We start from the raw sequence: 24,874 nt of genomic DNA, 5'->3' as shown, positions 1-24,874 counted from the left end.
TTCAGCAGTTGAGACTGCACAGGACATGGAACTATAAGGTGTTTCACTAAGAGTATGTTGTAAAGGATGTAGTATTAGATTTGGACTCTAGTTAGGTGATTTTGGGAAGGTTTTCAGAAAGAATGGCTTTACTGTGTATCTTATGGTGTGAGGAAGTGGGGATAAATCTAAAATCTTAATCTTATTCAGAAGGAGAGAGGACAAAAGCAAAGCTGCAGCTGTAATTGGGAATAGCTAGCAGTCCTTTATATTGGTCAGGAGAAAAGAGATGTTTAGAATTTTTTGTTGTTTGTACAATGTCCCAATTTTTGTCTGTGTTCAGACAGGACTGTAAAGTAGCCTTGTTTCTGTCTTGATCAATGACCAACAACGTGGCCTCCGTTGATGTTAATGTTTTGTAAAATTTCTCATGATCACCAAGAGAACACGAAGGTATAGCTGATATTACTGGTCCAGTTTCCAGACATTGGGGCCCACGTTGTTCTTTCTCAGTAACAATAAATTTCCTGTATTTTTAAAAACAGATTTATTGATTTATAATAGATATAAAATAAACCACCATACTTAAAACATACAATTGGATGTTTTGACATAAATATTCACCTATGCAACCATCACCACAATCAAGATAATGATCTAACCAGGCATCCCGAAAAGTTTCCTTCTGTCTTTTTGTAATTTTTGCCTCATACTCCTTCCCAACCCCCATCCCATCCCCAAGCACCTGCTGACCTGCTTTCTGTAACTACACATTAATTCACATTTCTAGAATTGAACATAAATTGAATGACACAGTACGCACTCCTTTTCTGGCGGCATGGTGGTATGGCTTCTTTCACCCAGTTTAATTATTTTGAGATTCTCTTATATTTTTGTATGTGCCAATACTTCATTTATCATATTTCAGAGAAGTAATCCATCTTTTGAAAATACCACAGCTTTTTATCCATTCACTCATTGATGAGCATTTGGGTTGTTTCCAATTTGGGGTTATTAATAAAGCTGCAATATATATTCATGTAAAGTTTTTGCATATACATATGCTTTCATTTTCCTGTTCTTCAGAAATCACTACAAGTGGGATGTCTTGGTCACATGACACTTGCATGGTTAACTTTTGAAAAAGGCCAAACTCTTCTCTAAAGTGGTAGTAGGATTTTATGTTTTCACCTATGGTGTTTGAGAATTTCACTTCTTCCAAATATCTTAACACTTGATGTAGTCAGTTATTTTACTTTTCATCATTCTAATAGACAGGTAGTAAAGTCTCATTGTGTTTTTAATTTGCCTTGATATTGAGCATCTCTTTATGTGCTTGTCTGCTGTCTTCTTTCGTGATATGTCTGTTCAAATCAATTGGCTGTTTTTATTGGCTTTTTATATTATTATGGAGTTAGATTCCTTTATCTGCTTTTTATCAGATATATGAATTTCAAATAGCTTATATTGTCTTTTTATTTATTTAAGTTTGTCTTTTGAAGATTAGAATTTATTATTTTGGTGAAGTTTGATTTGTGAATTAGACTTTTAAGAATTAGATTTTTGTTTCTAATGTAAGAAAGATATTTGCCTAAATCAAGTTCACAAATGTTTTCTGTTATGTTTTCGCCTAGGAATTTTATAGTTTCAGGCTAATGTATATCTTATCAATTTTGAGTTAATATGAATATATGGTATAAGATATAGATCTAAGTCAATTTACTTTATATGGCTAATAGTTGCAGCACTATCTGATGTAAAGACTATTCTTTCTTCACTGAATTGGCCATGTACCTTCCATGAAAAAATAATCTCCATACATATCTGTAGCTCTATTTCTAAAGTTTATTTTCTCTTCATCTATTTTTTTCTATCTTTAGGCAAATATTAGAGAATATCAATTGCTACACCTTCATAATATATCTTGAAATGAGTCTCATAGTTTCTTCATAAATATTTTAGGAATAGTTATAGATTTATAAAAAAGATACAGAGATTGTACAGATAATGTCTATGTACTCCATACCCAGTCTCCCTTTTTATTAATAACTTTAAGTTTTGCATTTAATGAACCAATATTGATGTTATTTATCAATATTTTTAATTAAACAAATCTATATTTTATTCAGTATCTTTAGTTTTTCTTATAGTTTAGTTTCTAACAGTTTCTCCTTTAGTTTTTCCCATCTTGAATATCACATTACATTCAGTTGTCAAGTCTTTTAGGCTCTTTTTAGCTACCACAGTGTCTCCAACTTTTCTTGTTTTTAGTAAGCTTGACAGTTTGAGAAATCGTAGTCAGGTATTTTGTTCAATTTCTTTCAATTTGGATGTGTTGTTTGACTCATAATTAGACTATGATTATGTGTTTCGGGGAGTAAGACAGCTGAGGTAATGCATAATATCAAGGGTACATACAATCAACATGATTAGTTTTGATGCTAACCTTGATCACTTGGCTGAGGCAAGATTTGTCAAAATTCTCCACTGTAAAGTTATTTTTTCCCTACACTTTCTAGACTGTACTGTTTAGAAAAAAGTCACCATGCACATTCCACACTGAGTGTGATCTCCTCCTCTCAAAGGAGAAATAGCTACATAAATTATTAGGAATTCTTCTTCATGAGAAATTTGCCAGTTTCCACTTGTTTACATCAATATATGGTAATGCATATTTACTCTTTACTTTGGATCATAACTTAATATTATTGCTTTATATTGTCACACAATTATTCCAGATTTGGCTTTTGGTAGCCTTTTCAGTTGGCACTTACGATATATCCCCATTATATTGTCTTCTTTTGAGCACTTCCATACTGTCTAGCACTAAAAGATACAAGAGGCTTATTTTATATATTCTCTGCCTCAGTCCTAAAATCACTCATTTCTGTAAGGAGATCCGATTTATTTTACTGGACAATGACATATTGGAAAGGAAGGTATAAGTTCTAGAAGTGCTCATTACTCTAGGGCCTCTCAGCTAGCAAAGCAGAGAAATGTATGAGTATATACTAACCCTTGTGTTAAACATTTGTAAATTTTCTATGCATGACATTACTATCTCTATTAAGTTACAGATAACTTCACAAAGATGTATCTATCTCTAATTTGTTAGCACATGGTCATTCTAGCTTCTTCCCCTTATTTATTTGTAACCTTCCATTCCATCATTGAGAAAACGGGCTCCCATGGTCCACCCTCCATCACTCAATGTTCCATCACAGTATACTTGCATGTGGTCTCAGAATTTGTTAACCTGTGCTTCCGTGGGAAAAAAACATTAAAAACTGGAGCCCAGTGCATGTGCTCAATTTCTTTGTCCCTTAGCCTCACAAACACACTTATTTCTAGTCATTTGTGTCAGCACCTTTCTCCCCTGCCCTATGAAAAGTGAGGTTTTTCCATACATTTAAAATATAATTTGATTGTCCTGTCACATTCTGAATTTCATCCTGGGATCTGCCGACTTTCTAAATGATATTTTTACAATTTTGCATGATATAAATACCATGAGTTTAGACAAATCAGTAGTGTCCAGTATCCAGAATTATAGTGTCATACAAAATAATTTCACTGTCCTAAAAATTCCCCTGTGCTTCACCTATTCAATAACTTTCTTTCTCTAAACCCCTGAAAACCACCAACCTTTTTTTTTAACCATCTCTGTATTTTTGCCTTTCCTATAAGGCCATATAATTGGCATTATACCGTATGTAGCCTTTTCAGACTGGTTAAGTTCACTCTGTAACATATATTTAGGATTTATCTATGTCTTTTAATGGAATTAAAGCTCATTTGTTTTATCACAGAATAATGTTCTCTTTCGTGGCTATAATACATATTTATACATTCACCAGATAAAGGACATCTTGAATGTTTTTAGTTTGTGGTAATGGTGCATAAAGCTGCTATAAACATTCACATGCAAGTTTTTGTGTAATCATAAATATTTTTAATCATTTGGGATAATACCTAAAAGTGTCATTGCTGGATCATATGATATCTAGCATCCTAAGAAACTGCCAATTGTCTTTGAAAGTGGCTGTAACATCATGTATTCTCATCAGCAATGCTTGAGAGTCCTTGCTATTCAGCATTCTGGTCAGCAATTAGTACTGTCAGTTTTTTTTTTTTTTCTTTTTTAGTGAATTTAATGGTTTTAGTAGTTACTCACGATTATTGAAAATTGCAATTCTATAGTGACAAGTCATGAGGAGCACCTTTTCATATGCTGATTTATCATTTATACATTTTCTTTGGTGATCTGTCTGTTCATATCTTTTACCCATTTTTAAATGGGTCATTTTCTTATTGTTCAATTTAAATGTTTCCTTATATATTTTGGATACAAGGCCTTTATCAGATATGTGTTTTGCAAAAATTTCTCCAGTCTGTGATTTCCATTTTTATCCTTTTAACAGCACTTTTTGGCAGCACAAAAATTTTATTTTATTTTGAAGGCAAACTTTCATGGATTATTCATGGGTCATACTTTTGTGGTTGTATTTAAAACTAATTACCAAGCACAAGAGCATATATATTTTCTTTTCCATTTCATTCTAGAAGTTTTATAGTTGTGAATTTTACATTTAGGCATATAACCAGTTTGAGTTAATTTTTATTAGAGGTATAAAGTCTGTATCTACATTCATTTTTGAATATGAATCTTCAATTATTTCCAGCAGCATTTGTAGAAAAGACCTGTGTTTCTCCCTGGAATTGCTTCTGTTACTTTGTCAAAGATCAGTTGCCTATTTTTGCCTGGTTCTATTTCTTAGCTCTCTATTATTTTCCATTAATCAATGTGTCTATTCTTTCACTACTATTGCACTATGTCAACTACTGTAGCTTTAAAATAAGTATTGAATTGGAATAGTGAAGATCATCCAACTTTGTTTTTACTTCAATATTATGTTGGATATTCTAAGTCTTGTGCATTTTTCAGTATCCATAAAATGACTTGCTGGGATTTTGGTTGAAAATGTGTTGATCAAGCTTGAAAAAATTGTTATCTTAACAATATTGAATCTTTCAATTCATGAACAAAATATTCCCCCACTTATTTATATTTTTTTCATTTCTTTCATTACTGCCCTTCACACAGAGATATATCACATTTTCTTAGATTTATACTTAAGTACTTGATTTGTTTGAAGCTCCTATAAATTATATGCATATATAATTTCTTGTTATAATATTCAATATTTCTGGCCTATAGGAAAACAACTGATTTTTGGATATTAAATATGCTTCCTGTGACTGAGCTATAATCACTTATTCGTTCGTGAATTTTGTGGGTTTTTTGGTCATTTTGGAAAGGGTTTCCACCTAGAAAATCATGTCATTTGCCATAAAGATGGTTTTGTTTTATGCTTACTTTCCAATATATAACTTTTATTACCTTTTTCTGTCTATAGCACTAGCTATGACTTCCAGTATGATGAATAGGAATGATGAGAAAGGATACTCTTGCTGTGTTTCTGATCTTGAGCTGGGAATAGGTGAAGCTTCCAGTTTCTTATCATTAAGTATGGTGCTAGCTGTAGGTTTTTTGTAAATGTTCTTTTTCAAGTTGAGGAATTACCCCTCTATGGTTTGCTAGGAGATTTATCATAAATAGGTGTCAGATTTTGTCAAATGATTTTACTGCATCAGTTAATACAATTTTTCTTCTTTTGTCTGTTGATATGAGGGATTGCATTCATTATTTTTTGAATGTTGAATCAGCTTTACATACCTTGGTCACAATGTGTAGTTTTTTTCCCTATATTTCTGGATTTGATTTGCTATAATTTTGCTGAGAATTTTTACATTTGTGACTATGAGAAGTATTGTTCTGACATTTTCCTTTAGTATAATTTCTTTGTCTGATTTTTGGTATTAGAGTAATGTTGGCCTCATGAAATGAATTAGAAAATATTCACTTATTTTTCATTTTCTGGAAGAGATTGGAAAGAATCGGTATCATTTCTTTTTTAAATCTTTGATAAATTTAACCCACAAAACCATCTTCACCCCATGTTTTGATTTTTCAAAGTTGTTAATTATCAATTTAATTTATTTAATAGAAATAATCTTATTCCTATGATCTGTGTCTTTTCATATGAGTTTTGGACATTTGTATATTTTAAGTAATTGGTCCATTTAATCAAAGTTATCAAATTAATGTGTTTAGAGTTATTCCTATTATTCTTATATTATTTTGTCAATGTTTATGACATCAAAAGTGATCACTTCTCTTTTATATCTTCTACTAGCAGTTTGTGTCCTCTTTTATTTTTTCTTAGCTAGCCTGGTTGGAGTTTTATCAATTGTATTAATCTTTTTAAAGAATAAGATTTTGGTTTTTTGTATTATATATTGCTTTCCTGTTTTCATTTCATTGAATTCTGTTCAAATTTCTGTTATTTATTTTCTTCTGCTTGCTTTAAGTTTCAATTGTTCTTTTTTCCTCTAGTCTCCTAAGACAGGAGCTTGGTTATTGATTTTTTTTATCTTTGTTCTTTTCTTATATAAGTATTTCATGTTGCACATTTTCCTCTAAGCATTGCTTTTGCTGCATCCCACAAATTTTAATAATTTGTGGTCACAATTTCATTTTCTTCAAAATATATTAATTTTTCTTGAAACATCTTCTTTGACTCCTGTAATATTTAGAAGCATGTACTTTAATTTCCAAATATTCAGAGATTTTCCAATTATCTTTCTGTTACTGATTCTAATTTAATATTATTGTGATTTGAGAACATATTTTTTGTGGTTTCCATATTTTAAATTTGTTAAACTCTGTTTAATGGCCAGAACATGGTCTGTCTTGGAGAATATTTCATGTGAATTTGTGAAGAGTACATATTCTGTTCTTGTTGGATGGAATATTCTACAAATATCAATTAGAGCAAATCAATCAATAGTCATGCTCTAGTCAGCTCTATTCTTACTGACCTAATGTTGGATTTGTCTCTTTCTTCTTGTGTTTTATTGGATATTTCCTCATACATGTTGAGAGTCTTCTGTTCCATATATACTCATTAAGGAATTGTTATGTTTTCTTATAGAATTGACACCTTTATCATTTTGCAATGCTCCTCTTTATCCCTGATAATATTAGTGAATCTAAACTTGGCTTTGAAATTAATGTAGAAACCTCAGCTCTATTCTTGTTAGTGTTAACATGCTATATGTTTCTCCATCTCTTTACTTTTACTTTGAACTCTTTACTTTTAACTAAGCTGACTCTCTATATTTAAAGTTGGTTTGTTATGGACACATAGCTTAGTCTTTTCTTTTTTGTAATGTATTCTATCTACATCTTTTTAATTTCAGTTTGTGAAATTTCTAGTGACCTATCTTCAAGTTACCAATTCTCTCCTTGGCTGCGTTGAACCTATTGACAACCCATATAAGGCATTCTTTATTTATGTTACTGTGTGTGATTTCTAGAATATAAAACGATATTTTTTTCTTAGAGTTATCATCTCTGTGCTTACTTAACCCTTCTGTTTTTGCATGTTTACATGTTTTTCCATTATAGCTATCAAAATAATAGTCATAATTATTTTAAATTCCCTGACTGATAATTCAACGTCTGTGTCATATCTCAATATGATCGTGATGTTTGCATTGTTCCTTCTGACTGTGTTTTTTATTGTCTTTAAGAATACTTAATAATTATTTTTTTAAAAAATTGGACGTGATGTATCTGGTAATATAAATGGCTATATAGGCTTTCATTTTAAGGATTTTTGATAACTTGGCTAAATGTTGAGCTAAGTACAACATACATTTTATTTATAGTCAACAAAGACTTAACGTTCACCTAATATCCTTGGTTTTAGTTTAGTTTTGCTTTGTTTTGTTTTTTTCTCTCCTCTTATCTTTGGGGCTTTACTATATACTTCTCAGAAAGTCTGTTTCAACATTCTTTTATCTATAATACACTGAATCTGTAATCCAGCTGAAATTGGCTCAGAATTGTACTTAGGTAAAGTCCTTTCTGGAATATGGAAGGACTCTGTTATAAAGAAGGCTCTGAATGTATTTCATGATGATTACTCTTGCCAGATCCTTGAGGGCCTCATTCTTGGAGACTCATCCTGAGAACCTGGTGCGGTTTCTGGAAGCATATTGAATTAAAGTTTGTGGACCCTAAGAACTATGGCCCTAGGAGTTTGTTATTTTAGTACTAGTATACACTGTCAATTTAACAAAATTGCCTCTTAAATGTTCCTTCCATTTCATGTGTCCAATGACTTCTGCCTTACGTAAGCAGGTCTCAGTCACTGTAGATATGCCTGCCTCCAGATTTTGGAGGTGGTTGGTCCTGTGACCACAGCTTTCCAATGGGTCCAAGAAGAGTTGTTGATACTCATCATTCAGTTGTTACACATTTTTCTTTTATTAATAATAGGGACAGGATTGACAACTTCCTTGTTCATTGCATGTCAGAGATAAAATCTCAATCTCTAGTAATATTTTATTGATTCTCTGTTACATTGAGTCTTAATTTGTTAGGTGCTGTCCATTTTAGTTTTCTTGTAAATATTTTTGGGCTTTTTTTCTGAGAAGCATTGTAGTTGATTGAAAATTGTTTGATTCTTTTTGGTGTTGCTTTTTGTATTTGTTAGCCAGGACAGAGACTCAAACTATAGCTAATTATTTTGTACTACTGAGGCAAGATAGGTCTATGTATTCCACCCAGTTTTTCATTAATCTTAAGGTTTTATAGTCATATTGATGAGAATAGTCGCTATTCTCAGCCTTGTGTGGCCATGAGGACTGTTCGTTCTAATACTTTTGAATAGTTCTTTCACCAGCTTCAGATAATTTATTTACATGCATGTGGTGATCAGTACTCAGATGAATAACAAAATGCATCCCTCTGAAGATTTCTGAAATTCTTACTCTAGGCAGCTCTATTCTTTCCAGCATCCAGTACTGTAAACTCTAGCTACTTTGTTCTCCCAAGACTCTAAGCACCATCTCAGCTCAAGTTTTTCAGCATCTACCTGGGTTCTTCTTCCTGTACCACATACTAGAAACTCTCCTGGTAGTAAGCTGAGGCTTTCTTTTCTTTTTCTTTTTCTTTAAAAGTACATTTCAGGGATCACTTAAGTCATGGCCTGATGTTCAGTGTCTTACAAAACCACTGTCATTTTTTTTTTTTTTAAGTTGTCTAAGATTTGATGGGAATTCCAGTCTCTGGTATGTCATCTTGACAGGGTGCAAAAGTTAGAGGAGCAATGGTCAGTGATTTTTAATTAAAACAATTTCATTTTTTTCTATAAAAAATGTCTGTTATATTCACTTGAATTTTCTCTTCCTTTTTTGGTTTTAAGAAAAGAGGTTGAGGTTAAAATTAAACTACTGGCAAATCATAGGTCTCCAAACTGAAAATTGTCTGTGTCCTCTCTCTATGTGACTCTATCTTTATCCTATGAGCAGATTGAAAACTCATTTTCTTCTGATTGGTTTACAGATTTAATCTACTCTAATTATTACTGAGATCCCTTTGCTTTTCTGTGTCTTTTATTGTATTCATTTACACTTTGATTATTTTTTATATTAAAAATTCTATTGATATTTTATTTTTTCCATTAGCCTTCTGGACAAAAATGATTCTTCTATATATACTTATCTCAAGTTGTGCAAGCATTATTAAAATCATTGACTAAATCAATTTCAAATTTTTTCAAGTAATTCAAAACATACTGAATCCAATGATGACTTCACAAATTCCCCTATTGAGTAAAACTTAGGCAATCTAGAGCTCTTTGTTTTTGTTTTAAGACATCAGAATAAAATGTAAAACAAAACTAGAAAATAATTAGTCAATAATTGCATTAAATTTCTAGAAAATGTTGTTTATTCTCTGTCTTATTAGTTAAATTGCATCCTTCCAGTTTCCGCTCTTGAAATGTTATTGATTAAATAATGATCTAATAGAAGTTATTTAGGGATAAATGAAAAATGGATTATTTGAAGAAGGCTTAATAAAGAGATAATTTCTGATACCCGAATTGAGTACATTATAGTATTTCTATTGCATGGATGAATATATTTTGTGTTATATATATATTTATACATATACATAAATATGTAATCAAATGTATGTTCATACACGTTTTAGTGTGTATGTGTATTTAGATGTATTCATACCTATTGTTTTAATATTTGCCTAAAATCATGTTTTGTCAGGAAAAATCTAACTTAATTTTATGTTATTCTACTCAGGCTATCCAACAGGTAGCTCCATCAGAACTGCCAACAAACTCCATTTCCCTGGACACACTGCTTGATCTAGCAGTGGGGACACAATGGAAGCTGGATCAACCAGAAGGTCCATGGCGGTGGGATTGTAGAGGGACGTGGTATGTGTCGTTCCCTAGAATCATGTAGGCCAGGTGAACTAGGGGCTGTCTTGAAGAAGACTGAAGAAGAATCAGAGAATAAAGAAGAACCAGGGAAGGGAACAGGGATGACTGATTGAAAAAGAACCCTGGTGACATCATTTGAACTACTGGATTCATCTCTGTCTAAAAGCGGTATCTTTCTTCGGACTTTTAGATACCAAAGGCAATGCAATGCCTTTTTCACTTTAACCTGGTTTCCATCAGGTTTCCTTCATTGTAGTGACAACAACAATAAGTGAGTTCTAACACAGTTATTCAATTTTCTGTGTGGAATGATGCAAAGATTCCTATTGGGAACAATTTTTCCTCTAATTAAAAGTAAGCAGTTTGAAAGAACCTCAGCCATTTTTTTTTTTTTGCAAATATAGGAACCTAATCTTATAAATTTTATCAGATGATTTTAATGTGAATATTCTGCAGAAGTTGTGAAAATAATAGTGACATCAAAAAAGCAGTTTTTAAAAAGCCATATCATGCATTTTGTAGAAGATATGTTGGACATACTTTAAAATAAATCAAAACTAATGAAATTTAATGATAAATAACTAAATAAAAGCCCATATGTCAAAACCTTTAATGGGGAGTTAGAGCATAATAATTATTTATTTCTGATCACAACTTCAATTTCCTTACCCACATTTCTCAATGAATCGTTTCATTTTCAATTCTAGTGACAGCAAATTTGATGAAGTATTTTTAATACTTTAGACTGGTGAAAACATTTAGCAAATAATATCAATGAAACATTAGCTGTCCAATATGATATACAGTAAACTTTTAAGTTTGATCATCACTGATTTCAAAAGTTCTTCTTGGCTTTGTGACTAGGTAGAGAAAGAAATGAGGACAGAATGTGCACAGGCTGTGGGAAGCCTTCATCATACCCTCCTGTCTTCTCAGCCTATCTAGGTGATCCAGGTGTCCTCCTTCTTACACTCCATTTCTCCAGCTTGTAATTAAATGGATTATGACTCCCAGTGGTCTTTGAATTTAATTACAAATGCCATAGCATTGATAATTATTACCTGGAGAAATAAAGACTAAATGATACCACAGGCCTTGGTGTAATTTCTCCATCTTTCTTCATCACTACACATAAAGGCTCATGCAGAGTTGTAACAACATATTTCTACAACTCAATTTCGAGTGTCTTTGTTCTAAGACAGTTGAAACAGTATGCTTATATTTAAAGCAGAAAGTTTTACCAAATCATGAAATGTCTCTCACCTTACTTAGGATAGCACCTCAATAAAGTATAAATATCATGTATGTATTGATACAGTTTCTCATATGTTTTCTAATATGATGTGCATGCTGATGATGGATGTGCCTAACATTTATTGTCTGTGTTTTAAACAAGGAGCTTACTTAGTCCTTTCTACTAGATTTCTACATCAAAAGCTTTAAATGAATTAATGAATGTAATTCAAAATAAAATTGTGGGGCTTCCTCGTCTGTTTCAAATATTCAAAACCCCTACTTCTCTACAGATCTGTTCATAGAGAATTCCTTTGGTCATTGGAGAGGATCACTTTGCCTTTCCAATTGTAGTGTTTTGAAAAACACAATAACAGGTGACCTAAGAACAAGAAACTTCTAGTTCTCATTGTATTTTTCAGTTTAGCTTTTTGAAAAAAAGAATGGAAAATAATTTAATGGATACCATGTACCCAGTAATATCCCTAATTCTAACTTCATAGACTATTTTTATTTATTTATTTATTTTTTAGTGATTTGTTATGAAGATTCTCCTAAATGTTGTTCAATCAGTTGGAGCATATCTGCAATTACACTATTGGCCACACTTCATGTTAGAATTTAGAGATAGCACCACTGAACAAAAATTATGACCTCTCATGAGCCTTGTCTTCTTTTTGCAAGACAGAAAGCAAACAATTACAATTTGTTAAAGGGTCCCTTCTGTTCCATATTTGCTAATCATCTCTTTCCATATTTTCCATGAGTGCAAACTGGCTATGTTGATAAGCAGGTAAGCCCAAATTCAGTAGCCTGGGGCTTTAGATGTATTAGAGGCACACAATCCATATTTGCAGTTTTCTTATGAAAACATTAAACTGATCTGAAATAGTAGGAAAATTCTTTGATAAAGTCTATATATTCTTAAATGCCATTGATGTTGTCTGCTTTTAGATTAAAATTATTTGTGTTACTATATTGTTGAATGTAAATTATGCTACACTTTTTACTATATATATGTGTGTTTGTGCATATATATTTAATTAGATATATTAATTAGATTCATTCCTCATATCCTTTTCTGGGATAATATAACTAGATTTTTGAGTTTTCAATGTGTTTTAATTTTGTACTCTTTATTAATAGCTTTTGTTATGCTACTATTTTACTTTCAAATTCTCATGAAGACATTTTACTTTATAATAATTTCAGTGAATCTTAGCATGGGTCATTTTATTCACGTTTCTATTGGAATATTTTATATATATTTTTTATTTCAGCATATTATGGGGGTACAAATGTTTAGGTTACATATATTGCCCTTGCCCCACCCGAGTCAGAGCATCAAGCGTGTCCATCCCCCAGATGGTGCACACCGCACCCACTAGGTCTGCATATATCCATCCCCTCCCACCTGCCCAATAGCAGATGAATGAATTTGATATTATGATGCTTGTGTTGTTGTTATTCACCCTTAAATGATTGATACAATTTCTATCTAAACTATTTTATTTCAAATAATTTATGTTTTATATTTCTGAATTTAAAATATGAGCTTAGTTGCTTCCATTTCCTTTATATCGAGCATCAGTACAACCTGCTAAGAACACAGAATTTGATACTAGATTGCCTGGGTCAAGTTGTTGGTTTTGCTACTTGATAGATGTATGATCTCAGGTAAATTCATTAATTTCACTCCGCCTCATTTTCTTTTCAGTAATACCAGTCCATTGGGTTGTAACAAAAATTAAAGGATTTATTGTATATAAGGCATGGAAACATGATAAGCGTAGAAGGTTTATTTCATCATGTAATAAAGTAGTGAAATTTTCCTACTCATGAGATATTAGACTTTCAGATCATGAAGATATGTTTCCTAAAATGACTTTATAATCATCTAACAGAGGCATTAAGAAGTCCCAGAGACAGGATGAGAGGTTGATTCTGCTTTTCTCTAAAATAAATAATCTTTCTTAAGTTTTTTGTTTTAAATTTTTTTGAGGAACCGTCATGCTATTTTTTATTATAGCTGTAATAATTTACATTCCTAGCAAAAGTACATGAACATTCCCTTTTCTCTGCATCCTGCCCAGCATATGTTATTTTTTGTCTTTTTCATAGTAGCAATTTTAACTAGGGTGAGATGGTATCTCATTGTGGTTTTGATTTGCATTTCCCTGATGAGTAGTAATACTGAGGCTTTTTATATACCCATTGGCTATTTGTATTTCATCCTTTGAAAAAGGCCTATTTATATCTTTTGCTCATTTGTTAATCAGATTATTTATTTATCTTCCATCGATTTATTTGAATTCTTTATGCTGCTTATTAATCCCTAGTTGGGTGGATAGCTTGCAAAAATTTTCTCCCATTCTCTAGGTTGTTTCTTCACTTTGTTGATTGTTTCTTTTGATGTGCAGAAGCTTTTTCACTTGATATAATCCCGTTTGTCCATGTATGCTTTTGTTGCCTGTGGTTTTGAGGTCTTACTCACAAAATCTTTGCCCAGATTAATGTCCTGGCGTATTTTTCCAATGTTTTCTTCTAGTAGTTTCATAGTTTTAGGTCTTACAATTTAAGTTTTAATCAATTTTATTTTGATTTTTGTATATGGTGAGAGATAGGGGTCTAGTTTCATTCTTCTGCATATCAATTTCCAGTTTTCCCAGCACCATTTACTGAAGAGACTGACTTTCATCAATATACCTTTTTGGCACCTTTGTTAAAAATGCGTTGGCTGTACAACAACTATGGAAAACAGCATGGAGTTTCCTCAATAAACTAAATATGTAAATACCAAATGATCCAGCAATCCCACTGCTAGGTATATTTCTAAAAGAAAGAAAATAACTCTATCGAAGAGATATCTGCATTCCCATGTTCATTGCAGCACTATTTATAACAGACAAGGTATAGAAGCAATTTAGATGTCCATCAACAGATGAATGAATAATGAAAATGTGGCTTATATATATAATGTGATATTATTCAGCCATAAAAATGAATAAAATCCTTTCATTTGCAGCAACATGGATGTAACTGGAGTTAATTAGGTTGTGTGATATTTCATTCATATGTAGAAGCTAAAACAAGTTTATCTCATAAAGGTAGTGAATACAGTGATGGTTACCAGAGGCTCCAAAAGGTAGGGAGTATGAGAGATAAAAGTAGGTTGGTTAATGGGCACAAACATACAATTAAACAGAATATTTCTAGTGATCAATAGCATGATAAGGCAACCATAGTTATTAAGAATTTATACTATATTTCAAAATATCTAGAAGAAAAGATTTAGAATGCTCCCAACACAAAGAATGGTACATGCTTGAGTAACAGATATTTCAATTACTCTGATTTGATCATTACATATTGCATGTGTGTTTCAAAATATCACTTATACCCCATAAATATGTAGAATGAGTATGCATGAGTAAAAAGTAGCTAGAAATAAAAGAAATGAGAAAATCTCAAAGCACTGAACAAAAAATTCAATATTAAAAAAATTCCCTCTTAAATTCTTGAGAATTTGTTAGTTTGATTTTGCTACTTCACCCTGACAAACTCATATTTCTAATGTTTGAAAGTAAATATTAATCCAGGAGGAAAGGTCAGAGAAGTCTGTGCTCTGGAAGTCTAAGAGCAAAGCAGGAAGATGCAGCTCATGGAAACTAATCTGCATTTTTGGCTAGTCAGATGGAGTTTTTCACAAAGGCATCTCTGTCTCAAAAGAAAAAAATAACTCTTTTGTATGAGACTTTATTTTTCTAGTGCTTTCCAATGTACTAAATCATCTTTAGTTATTTATATTGAGTTTGTAATCTTACTGACTCAGTGAAAGAGTTCAAGAAAATAAAATAGACTTAGCACAACAATGCAACTTGAATCAGCAATGAAATGAATGTGTTGTTCTGTCAAATCCCTTTGCCACAATAGCTCTGCCAATTTGTTTGAAAAATGTACTACCCTGGTGTTTCAGCACCACTTAACGGCCGAGGAGAACAAAGTGAGTATAGTGAGATACAAATCTTCTATACCATTAGTTCAACATATTTCTGCATAGCAGCTTTTCAAAAATTGGAAGCATATTTTGGCACCATGCTGTTACAGAACAACAACAATAAAATCTCAGAGATATATGTTTAAAGCTGTCAGTGCTTAGAAATACTGTTTTTAGTTTCTTTTCCATAGTACTGCTGCCTCATTGGCTTAGTTCTTTATCTATTATTCATCAAGATATATTAGCATGGAGTCATTAAGTAGACTTAAAGTTTGTTGAGTGTGTGTGTGACTCAGAACTTTGAACAGGGTGAATAAATCAGTGCTTAATTAAAAATTTGCTGACTTGATTATAAGAAGGCAGTATCTACACCTTACAAAATTTCAGGAAGCTAAAATAACTAGAAAACAGCAATATCACCTAGGACATCATCTTCAGATTACAAAATTCGGAGCATTGGTATTTTTCTTATTTTAACCAAGAAGAAATCTGAAATAAGCAGTGGCGACTTGATTAAAATGAAAATAAATAAGCGTTTAAGGTAAAATTCTCACTTGACTTACTTTTTACTGAATAACACTGTTAGGCAATATATGATGATATTTTAATAAAATATACTTGTGTAATAACAACCTGTCAATAGGATATTGTTTATTTCAAGAAATTGTACTAGCTGTTTATGTGCATACATTCTAATTCCCGCATTAATCCCACCTGATAGGTTGTTTACCCTTTTCTTTCTGATGAGGAAATGAAGACTCAGAGAGAGTTAAAAATCCTAACATTCCCAATTTGTTGAAAGTAACATAACTAAAAAGAAATTAAATCTTTTTGGTTTTAATAGAGTATTAATATTCAAAGTAATAGTTACAACTGGTACTACCAAGTTATTTTAGAACATATATGAGAGAAACCAATGGAAAAGAAAACACTGAAGAGATAAATAAAATCCTACACACTTAATTAATAATTAATATTATGAACTTAGAATAAAGCAAATATTTGCTTTAAATCTTGAGAGAAGAAAAACTAGAAGCATTTTCAAGAAAAATACTCTCCTTATAGTGTCCAGTGGTAAAAAATCCTCAAGCATTTGAGGTAATATTTGGTTGTAGAATATTTGATATTAAATGTTATGTAATGTGAGGCTACTAATTAAATTATTTTTGGAGCATGCATTATTTTTAAATGCTGAAACTACAAATACATAAGCATGTTTGTTGGTGAGTATAGTGAAATTGTCTCAAATTGAGATGCTTCTATTTATATGAAATATAAAATATGTTTCGGAACAGCTTCATGAACATCAGTGAGTCATCCATGAGTACGAAATGTCCGATTTCCTTAAGTACTAAGTTTGACAGTTGATATCTCTGATGTTTCACTTTGACACTTCTTGGTTTATTTTTATTGTGAAGATACATCCTCATTCTTTCAAACTCATGGTTTGGTTTTTGGTTATCTTTCAAAAAATTTTTAGAGCAATTTTTGTGAAACCATGGATAAGTCAAAAATTCTTGTTATTTTCAAATATGAGTTCTATCATGGAACCAATACTGTGCAGACAGTTTGAAATATAAATGAACTGTTTGGGGAGGATGTGGGAATGCACAGTAAGTTGATGGTTTGAGCAGTTCCGGTCCGGTGATTTTAATTTTGAAAATGAACCATGTGGTCAACCTGAGACCAAGATGGATAATGATGAGCTGACAGCTTTAGTGGAAGTGAATCTGTCTCAACCTACACATTAATTGGCAGCAAGGTTTGATATTACTATTCCAACAATATTGTACCATTTGAAACAAATCAGCAAGGTAAAGAAGCTGGATAGATGGGTACTGCATGAATTAAACACTCAGAAGAGAAATCGTCTCGAAGCTTGCTTTTCTTTGCTATCATGACAGAAGTGAATTATTTATACGCTGTATTGTTACATATGATGAAAAACGGATTCTTTTTGACAGTTGGAAGCATTCAACACAATGGTTGAATAAAGACGAAGTGCTGAAACACAGTCCAACAAAGCTAATGGTGTCTGTTTGGGGGCCCAGTGCTAGTATTATCCCCTGCAGCTTCATGATACTCAGTCAATCTATTACAGCAGAGGTCTACTGAAACCAATTGTATGACATGATGAGGATGCTTGGGATTAAGCCCCAGAGATTGGTCAATGGAGACAGGCCAATCCTCTTGCGAGGCAACACTCAACCACATGTCACACAAACAACGCTGCTCCAACTAGAGGCTAGACTTGGAAACTCTCTGTCATCCACATATTCACTAGACCTTGCATCAACTGACTACGACTTCTTCCAGGATTTGGACCACTTCTTGCAAAAAAATATATTCAATGTTCAACAAGCTGTGAAAATCCCTTTTGTAATTTCATCTTTACTCACTCTCCAGGTTTCTTTGCTGCTGGCATAAATAAGCTACCATTATTATAGCAAAACTTTGTCAATAATTTAGGTGCATACTTTGATTAATTGTACTGCCTCTTGTCTGAGATATAATAAACTAAACTTTTGATTTAAAATCAGACGTTTCATATTTAATGACTTAATAATTTGGAAATTAAGAAAAATGTAAGAGAATCAGGTTTAAATATACTGATTCAGTGAGAAGCCTGGTGGAACCTCAGTTGTGTAACACAGAAGAGAAATGATTCATCCAGGGATGAGTAGGACCAGATTTAAGGTAAAATTAATACAACAGAGAATAGAGGTTTCAGAGAGCAGAGGTTCCAAACATGGCATGTTTGCCCAATTCTGTTTAGTTTGGAGGGATTGCACCAGAACCCCCAGAGATAAAGGTAATCATAATGTGACAGAGGGCATATTGTCATGAGGAAGTAGAATCTTTGTTCATCTAATGTGTGGCTAAGAGAAAAACACCCAGAAACTACTTACTTTTAGAGAAATGGAGCTGACAAAATCTAGCAAGTTTTCATAGATCCAAACCAGGTGTCTAGGTAGCAGGAAAAAAGTCCATATTGCAGCAGGAAATTGAACTACAAGTCAGGAATCTAGGCGATGCTTCACTTAGAAGAACAAAAACGTATGAGTTACCTCTTTGTAAAAGACAGTGATCATGTGTATTCCCATGGCTACTCCTAGGCATCGGATACTGGACTTAGGATATTTAATCTGTCTGACATAATGATTATTTGCTAAGGAAACGAAGAGATCTGTTTAAAGTCTTCTTTCCCATGTAGAAGACAGTCTCAGGACAAAATGCAAAAGCAAATGTCATCTGCTCCCAAACTTCAAGAAACTGGGGTACATTTCTTCAAAAAGTTAGGGAAGCACTTACTTGAGAGGAAGAATGCCATAGGAGGATAATGATATCCATATGTGACAGGAGTAGTTCTCAAAGACAGACTAAAGTCTTCTTGGTGTCTTTTATAACACCCAACCAAAAGAAACAGTCATCAAGAAAGATGACGAAATTGAGATAAAAACTATAATACTTATTTCTGATGAGCATAGGACAGGGCCAGTAACGCATTTTCCTTATAACAGTATATGTATTTAGCAAAGACTTGAGTCTCCAATATATACTAAACTATATACTAGTTTCTGGAGGAAAAAAATTAATAAACCTCAGTCAATATATCTGAAGAGTTAGCATTATTCTCTCATGAGATTGGTAAGTAGAATTTGTCTTTTTCAGTTAAGGAAGGAAGAACAAAATTTTGGTGATTTGTTTAGATATTGTGAACTCATCCACAATTTAAACAGGTTTTTTTTGAGAAAAAAACAACAGTAATACCAGTGTTAAACAGTGGTATATAATCTCCAGCAAGCTTTCCTAAGCTGTTAAATTCTGTGACATTAACATTTATAGCAGCATTATTTGTCATAGCCAAAAAGTAGAAATAATCCAAATGCTCATCTACTGATGATAAATAGATAAATAAAATATGGTATATACATATAGTGAAATATTATTCATCAATAAGTACTGCAGTACTGATACATAATACAACATGTTTGATTGTTAATAGCGTTATGGTGATAGAAAGAAAACATTAAAAATATCCTCCATATTGTATGATACCATTTATATGAAATGTACAGACCAGACAAATCTATAGAGACAGAGAGTAGATTAATGGTTGCCTGGGGAATGGGGGTTATGGGGAAATGTAAGGTAACTGTTAAAAGAGGAAGGAATTTGGAGAAGGATGATGAAAATGTACTAAAATTTATTGTGGTGATATTAGCACAACTTTGTGAATATATGATACTAAAAAACATTGAATTGTATAACTAAATGAATAAATTGTTTGGTATGTGATTTATATCACAATAAAGAGGTGACTACACACACATACACACACACACACACACAACTATAGACTCTCTAACTGCAGTCATTTTTCAGTCCAAATGTACAACTTAATAGTTGCATGACCTTGATTAAGTTACTTAACCTCCCTCTGCCTCATGCCTATCACCTGCACATTGGGTATAAAATTAGTAATTATTTTATAAAATTATTATGGACATTTAAATGAATTGATATATATCAAGAATTTACAAGTGTTTAGTGAATTGTCTGTGTTAAATATGGATTTTTTTTCTGTTACTACTTCTACCACTACTACCAGTAATATAATAGTATTTATCATTATCATAATTATAACCATAATAAATTATTATTTTCTTATTAATCCAATAACAATTATAATTATTTTTATAAATTATAATTATTCTTATAAATCCAGCCTTATTTATTTAACCCATAGAAAAGTTATCTCACTTGCTCTTGTTACTGTAAATACTACACATGTTCATTAAGTTGTAGCTACATTTCTACCTAAAGCCTGTCAATATTTTTTAGATCAGCTACCCAAGAAATTCTTGTACTGAAACTTAGGCCTATACTTCATTGTGAAAAGGCTAACATCTTGTTCAATATAAAATGGTAAGATTTTTCTTCCTACCAAGGCAATGCAAATATCATGTGCACACCCTGCTCAATTAAAGTGAACAGTATTGAGCTGGATAATGGCTGTCATTGCACACCAGCTCACTATTTATTTCCAAGTCTGATGGTAGACTTATAATATCAGCTTTATGGCAAGGATATAAGATAGTTACACATCTACTAGGAGATTGACTGTAACGACTTAAATTTTTTTCGCATAAAATCCTCAGGATATGGTCCTTCCAAAGGGAAAAAGCAAAATCTTTAACTATTATAGCCTCTGTTCTCTTTTTTATCTTCACATTTCTGTAAGTCTTGGTTTAGGCTAAATGCATCATTAATCTTTAACACATCCACCTAAGAACATAATTAAAGTCAAACAGAATAATGAGTGGCATTACAAGGAATACAAAGTAGCACACCCAAGAATGCATTCAACTATTCCATATGCTGCATAATTACACTCACCCGCTAACTCGCACAGTGCCAGACTTAGAAAAAAATTAACTCTTCGATGAAGAAGAATCAGAATTTTGAAAACAATGCCAAGGACCTGAATTTTAACTCAAAACATGAACTCATTTTAGGCCAGAACTATATATTCTTGATATATTACTTTAAACCTCTTATTTTGAATTTAGAAAACATGGTTTTAGCCACAAATATGCTATTTACTAATTGAGTAACATTCAGCAAATTATTAACCTCTAGGCATCTTAGTTTCCCAAACTGTTATACCTGGGATATAGACCATATCAATGGTTCTCAATCATTGCTCTGATCAGAAGCTCTTGGAATAGAGCCTGAGATCTACACCTAGAAATGTGTTTTCAAGTGATTATTCCATTGTGAAGTCAGAGTTGCGAACTACTACTGGGCTAAATAATATTCAAGGTCTCTCCCAGCTCTGTAAGTCTTAGGTTTCCCATCAGTGCAGACAATCTGACTCAGATCTCAATAATATAGAATTTCCACAGAGAAGAGTAAGTTTAAGTGGTTACTAGATATACTTTGAAAAAACTGTTTTAAAAACCTTACTACTTTTATTTTACTTCCACAATGAAAGAAGGAAAATGAAGGATAAAATATTTGGCTTATATTGCCATAACAAAAAAAAAGTCTGCAATAGAGACCAAAACTCAACCAAGCCAAACCAAACCAAAACAAAATAAAACAAACAAACAAACAAACCCAAACAATCAAAAAACCTTCAAATCTCTCATTATGGGTTATAGGTTATCCTTGCTATTAGGTAAATCCGAGAAAACCTTATAAATGAAAAAAGCAACAAAACTTTGAAATTCTATGCTTTCTTTTATCTTTCTTTCAAATTATGTGCTCATCCTGACTGTCTTATATTTAAACAATTATTTTTGAACAATGTTTTTTATTTCTGCTTCCATTTGTATCTTTCAATTAAAAATATGCCAAAGTAATCTTAGTTTACATTTTTTACCACAACATCTATATTAATTTCTACCTGAAAGTTATTTATTCTTAAGTTTCAAAGCTCTTCATCGTTATGGTTTGATCTTTACTCACTATATCCCAGAATGATCAGATTCTCCCATAATAGCAAGATCACATCTCTCACTGTCAATATTTTTTCCCAATATACCAAGTTAACTTTTTCCACTATTATTACTACTTTCCTTAAGACTAGTGCAAACCAAATAATTTCTTCTTTTGACTAATTGAAATCACTCCAAATCTCTGTTTTTCTCTAAAATGTCTCAACCCCAACAACCACATACAAAAATACATTCAAAGTAGAATACAGGGTTCGGGAAACATTATTTTATATGTCTTCTTGATTCCACTAAGCTAAACCAGTTACAGGAAAAATCAAGTGCCCAATTTATGTTCAAGAGGGATTTGGCTCAAGATTTACTCAGATTCTTCCGCACTCCTCCCAGCTGTGTGACTGCAAGTAAACACAGTCCACAAGTTAGCTGGCCGTTTCCTCCTACAGCACTATCTTCCTCTCTCTACTTGTTGCCCACACTTGCTCACCCTCACCTCCTACTCATCTAAGGAAAGGCCACCTCATTCAATGTAACTTTTCCTAAATATCAGGCATTTGGCACTGGGATCAACTATTTAATCCATAGTTCCTTCAGATAGTCAGTGGCAACTTAGCAACAGACCTATGGCTCTCTTGGCCCTCCCTTTGCTTTTGAAAGACCCAATATATCTTCTTGAGTTCTGTCAACATCCAGAGGCTCCAAACACCTTCATTATCAGAAATTCTACACTAGTGAATGGTATTCACCCATTATGCCCAAGTAGATAAAGGCTCTCCGGCAAACTGAGGCCTGCCAGGTGACCAAGGATGTCTTATCTTCAGCAGAATGTAAAACTTTAGGTCTCAGAAGGTGGATTTTTGCTTTAATTTGAATGACTTCTTTTTCCTGGAAACATATTTCAATTTCCTACTTGGCAGAGGGCTCTTCTCTCTCCATGAGACAGTAGAAAAATAACACAACTGGCTGTAAGCAGCATTTTGCCCATGTTGTTTAAACACCCTCAGACTCCATAAGTATTGATTTGCTTAGCTAATACTTTAAGGAACTGTGACTTGGAAAGCTTAAATAAGCTCCCTCATGTCCCGTAGTAAGTAAATGATGTGGCCAGTGATGTGGCCTTATTTCACACTAGTTGTCTATGTGTGCCAAATTTCACCTGAGAGCTTGAAACAATATGATTGATTTTGTTTTGTTTTGACTTGTTCTGTTTTTGCTCACTTTTCCCTAAAGTGAACGCTTAAATTATTCGTTGGTGTTGAACCTGGGAAATCTTTCCATTCACTGCTTCCATATGATAAGAATTTTATGGGGCTCAGAATAATTTGGAGTCCTTTTTATTTCTTTTATGGAGCATTTAAGACTACAAAAGAAAATAGGATTCATGATTGCCTGCTTCAGTATTAAATATCTTCAAAGAAGATATGCACATTAAGTTGCAATATGATACTTGTTGTCTGTGACACAGGCAATAAAGGCCTCTCTTTATTTCATCACTAAAGTTGCATTTTATTTTTCCCCATTGATTTCACAAATATCAAGATTGTTTTAAAACACATTGTATTGAATAAGTACTTTTCTTTTGTGTTTAAAATTATCTACATGTAAGCAAATAACAATGGTAGCTTGTTTAAATAAAAATCAGATTTCCAGTTGACATAATGTTGTAATTTCAAACAAATGCAAAGAGTTTCCTTATTTTACACAATCTTTGCATTCTTTATTTTTTAAAGTAAAAAAACATATATTTTATTAAAATCATATTGAGAAATTATCCAGACCATTATCATTGTCTGAATGTGCAAACACTCTGGAATAAGCTTACTGTTGTAATGTTTCCTTGACTAAAGGCTTCTAAGGAATGTCTTGTTACTCTAAAAATAATAATTCCCTTTTAATTAATGTATTAGGGCCTTTTATTTCATAAGTATTATATCTCACTTTAAAAGATACCTCTTCATTGCTGTGAGCTAGGCTGATGCCACGGCACTCACTCTAGCCTGGGCAACAGAGTGAGACTCTGTCTCAAAAAAAAAAAAAAAAAAAAAAAGATACCTCTTCAGTGTTCACTTCAGCAGCACATATACTAAAATTGGAATGATACAGAAAAGATTAGCATGGCCCCTGCCCAGGATGACATGCAAATTAATGAAGCATTCTATATTTTCAGACACCTTATAGGCCAGAAGAGAATGGGCTATAAGGTTTCTTTTTTTCAAAGAGCAGGGAAAAAAAAAAAAAAAAAAAAAAAAAAACCCTACTAGTCAGGAATTTTATATGCGGCAAAATTAAGCCTCATAAATGAAGGAGAAATCAAGCTTCTCTCAGAAAAAACAAATGCTGAGGGAGTTTGTCATCACTAGACCCTACAAGAAATGTTCAAAGGAGTCCTAAACTTGGAAGTGAAAGGAAAATATTCAGCATCATGAAAACACATGAAAATATAAAGCTCATAAGTAAATCAATCTCACAAATGAAGGAAGATCTCACAAAAAAATAAATAAAAGGCACCATTATAGAATTCCACCAAACTACAAAGATAGAGAAAAAGAAATAAAGAACTTATAAAATAGCAAGAAAACAATGAAAAATATGGCAGGAACAAAATCTCACATATCAATATTAAACTGGAACATAAATGAATGAAATGCTTCACTTAAAAGAGGTAGATTGGCTCGATGAATAAGAAAACATGTCTCTTACAAGAAACTCACCTCACTATAAAGACACATATAGATTCAAATTAAAGGGAGGAAATGTGCCATACAAATGGAAACTAAAAGCAAGCAGTAGATATTCTTATATCAGCTAAAACAGATTTTAAATCAAAAATATTA

At 32.4% G+C, this 24,874-nt stretch overlaps 1 non-coding gene across 1 annotated transcript; it reads left to right on the top strand.

Annotated features, from left to right (window-relative positions):
• The first annotated feature begins 24,099 nt into the window (after nucleotides 1–24,099).
• On the top strand, nucleotides 24,100–24,205 carry LOC138388813 (U6 spliceosomal RNA). The gene has a single exon (XR_011234299.1). It is a non-coding gene; the product is annotated as a U6 spliceosomal RNA (small nuclear RNA).
• The last annotated feature ends 669 nt before the right edge of the window (nucleotides 24,206–24,874 follow it).

This window comes from Eulemur rufifrons, chromosome 7 (genome assembly GCF_041146395.1).
Source record: "Eulemur rufifrons isolate Redbay chromosome 7, OSU_ERuf_1, whole genome shotgun sequence".
Taxonomy (NCBI): domain Eukaryota; kingdom Metazoa; phylum Chordata; class Mammalia; order Primates; family Lemuridae; genus Eulemur; species Eulemur rufifrons.
The sequence above is the reverse complement of the archived record's forward strand: the minus strand, read 5'-3'. Positions and strand labels throughout refer to the sequence as shown.